The sequence below is a fragment of the Leptodactylus fuscus genome, chromosome 7 (assembly GCF_031893055.1).
Source record: "Leptodactylus fuscus isolate aLepFus1 chromosome 7, aLepFus1.hap2, whole genome shotgun sequence".
In the NCBI taxonomy this organism is placed as follows: Eukaryota; Metazoa; Chordata; class Amphibia; order Anura; family Leptodactylidae; genus Leptodactylus; species Leptodactylus fuscus.
The window spans coordinates 143,130,144-143,133,622 of record NC_134271.1 but is presented as its reverse complement, the minus strand read 5'-3'; positions in this window follow the sequence as shown (position 1 = coordinate 143,133,622).

Here is a 3,479-nt window from a genome sequence, read left to right as displayed (position 1 = left end):
GAGCATGGACTCAAGGACATCACAGCAGCTGGAAATTGCCCAAGGACTGATATGTGGACACCAGTTCTTACTCCTTCGCACTCCAGTTTTTGCATTTTTTTAACAAATTCTGGAATTGTATATTTAGTGTTACTGTAATTTATTGTGAAACCCAAAAAATGTAATACTACAATATAAAGATGGCTTTCCACTGTATGGCCTGACCAGTGGTTGGTGGATATATTCATCGGTATCTGCCCAATGGACCCTTCTGTAGTATATACATACTGTGGGTTTTGGGGATGAGCGCCTGTACGGCCCCCGCAGTCACGGGTCCTGTATTGTTCCCTACACTGGTCTATGTCGCAAATGTGGTCAAAAATAAGATGCTTTTAATAATTTGCAGTCATTGAATACAGCAAAAACGGCGGGTGCATGTCTGGGCCAACAGTGGGGAAATTTCAGCATGTTACAGCAGCCTAGTAATACAGATACAGGATAATACACAGTAATATATTACAGATGTAGACACACATATGCTGAGAAGAGAAGATATACTAGGAGTCCATAGCAGCTAAGGAACAGAAGAAGAAAGAAGGAAGACTTCATCGTCATAATCATTAGTTCTCTGTGCGCAGTGATCTTCGCTTGGTCTGATGTAGATTATACAGCCTGGTCGCGGTTGGAAGGAAGGACCTGCGATAGCTCCTTCTCACACTTGGGGTGAAGCAGACGGTCACTTACAGTGCTGCCAAGTCCCATCAAGGTCTCATACATGGGGTGGGATTTGTTCTCCCGCATGGAGGTCACCACAGACAGTATCCTTCTGTCACCCACCACCTGTACTGGGTCCAGGGGGCTCCCCAGGACAGAGCTGGCCCTCCTGAACAGCCTGTCAAGTCTATTTCTGTCCCTGGTTGATATACTGCTCCCCCAGCAGGCCACACTGAAAAAGATGGCTGAAGCAACCACAGAGTTGGAGAAGGCCCTAAGAAGCCTCTTTTACCAAAAATGGTCCAACCTGGACAACCCCTTTAACAATCTCCCTATGGATTTTTAGTGACATCTGTTTTGCATGTTTGTACATATGCCAAAAGGGTACCAATGAAAACTACAGATGGTCCCAAAAAAAAAACAAGCCCTTAGACAATTCCATTGACAAAACAATAAAAAAAAAAAGTTATGGTTGTTTTAAAAAAAAATAATTTTAGTTCCTTAAAAGTAGTTACATGTTAGAAAAACTATAGAAAAGTTGTTATCTTTGTCATTTTTACCGCATACCGAGAGCCAAAATAAAAAACAAACCCTGAAAATAACGGTGGCATGGTATATTCCCCACTAATACCGCCCACCCCTCAAAAACGGAACATAAAACGGTGTCATCAAAAGATAAAACTCATCTCGTAAAAAACAAGTCCTCGCAATGCTATGTTGATACGTCCTGTGACGTCATATCAGCGATCCCAATGCTATCATTTCCGCTCTATAGTGTCAGCATGGGATTAGTTTTTACAGTCCATGGCACAGATTTGTCCATTCGTAAAAAAACAAACCCCCGTCTATGCAAATGTTTCTTTCTTTTTCACACGACAAAATGTTCTTTTTTTTTTTTCAGCCTCCGTACTTGGTTTACAGAAATTTTATTTTTTTGTTTGGTAACAATATCTGCAAATCCATCAGTGAGTGTTCCTGTGCGGGGGAGGTTTCACTTTATGCTTCATGAGCACAGATGTTCCCGTACATCTCACACCAATATCTGTGAAAGTTTCCACTTAGGTTTTTGCACTTTTTTTTTTCCATTTAGAGGCTGCATCAGGTGGTTATGAATTTCCACAGAAATTATTACAATGGGGTTTATAGTTTGTATTTTAAATATGTATGTGAATACGACGAATAAACTATAGATTTTTTTTTTATATTTCATTGTCATGACTCTTTACTACCACAAGGTGGAGACTAGAAGTGACTAAATCATATCAAATGTGCCAAGGGACATAATCATGATCACACATCACTGTGTGTATAATCTCTATACAGATATAGAGAATATAATCCTCTTTTTATGGTACTAAGATACATAGAGTTGTCCTGGTAAATCTGGGATGGAAGAACAAAAGAGAATATAACAAACTCATGTTGCGTTTCTTGTTCTGTTCCCTCCTCCTGGATCTTCTATATCTGCAGATTCTATTATGTAACAGGTTATGATGGAAAATATAAGAAAAAAAAATGTGTCGGTTAACAGTTGATGTTGTGGAAGAGAAAGGAAGGATTGTACAATCTATCAGCTGTGATGGCGGAGGATGATATTATTACTATTACACAACAGGTCAGCTCAGAAATTTTACTAAATACAATTTATATTGTTCCTAAACTTTTAAAACTTAAAAAAAATTCCTAAATCCATAGTGCAGGTGTTAATAGGTAACTTTTTTTCTCCTATTTCCCTCCCCCTTCCCCTGCACTGATCACTGTATCTGACTCACTCGTGATCCTTGGGTCCATCAATGGAGATCAGTGCAGTGTAGTCTACGGAGAGGGGAGGGGGGAGAAGCAGACAGAGATCAGACTAAAAGTTAGGGGCTACATACAGCTTTGTGGGGAGTTATGACCCTCACTTTCACGTTATACTGTGTGGGGGTTACAGAGGGGACATTATACTGTGTGGGGGCCACTTTGGGGGCATGGGTTGGGTTAGAGGCACGGGAAGATTAGACATAGCCTGGTATATATATATATATATATAGATAACAGACAGTTCCCCTTTTTTGTCATCTTGGGAGGTCTGGACTTTTTGTACCAGGGCCCAGTAAAATGTCAGTCCCCGATGTCTGAGCTCATCCTAATAGGTTTTTGACAAGTCTTAGTAAAGGGACTCTCCGATGTGTGTCAGATCTACAGAAAAGTACCTTTGTTTTTAGGGTTTCAGTCACAAGTTTTGACGTTTAACAAAATTGAGTGAAAGTTCTTGAGTAATTGGGAAGCGAAGAGCTGGCCTGGCGCCCACCAGGCCATAATGTCGGACAGCGAGCAGATGAGTTGGCCTGACATTTTCCCCAGTTCCTCCCAATTGGGCAGCCTTGTACTCTAGTGATGTTCTGACTACATCCCTCACACTATGAAACGTTAACTTTTATACAGCACTTTTGTTAGTTCTCCTTTCTCATGTTCTGGAGAAGACGCTGGCATGGAGGAGGGGTTGGTGTCATACTTGTGGGATGTCTGGCGGTGGTTTACTGATCGTTGTATTACGTAATCTCCCCTCAGAATCCAGTATAGTGTACAATGTCTCATGATAACCTCTCATATGGAGAATGCAAAGACCAGGCATTGGACTAAATCAAGAAGGTGGACCACCAGGATCAAGTAGACCATGATTTTGGAGAAGGTGATCACAGGATCGAGTAGACCATGATTATGGAGAAGGTGATAACAGGATCAAGTAGACCATGATTATGGAGAAGGTGACCACAGGATCAAGTAGAACATGATTTTGTAGG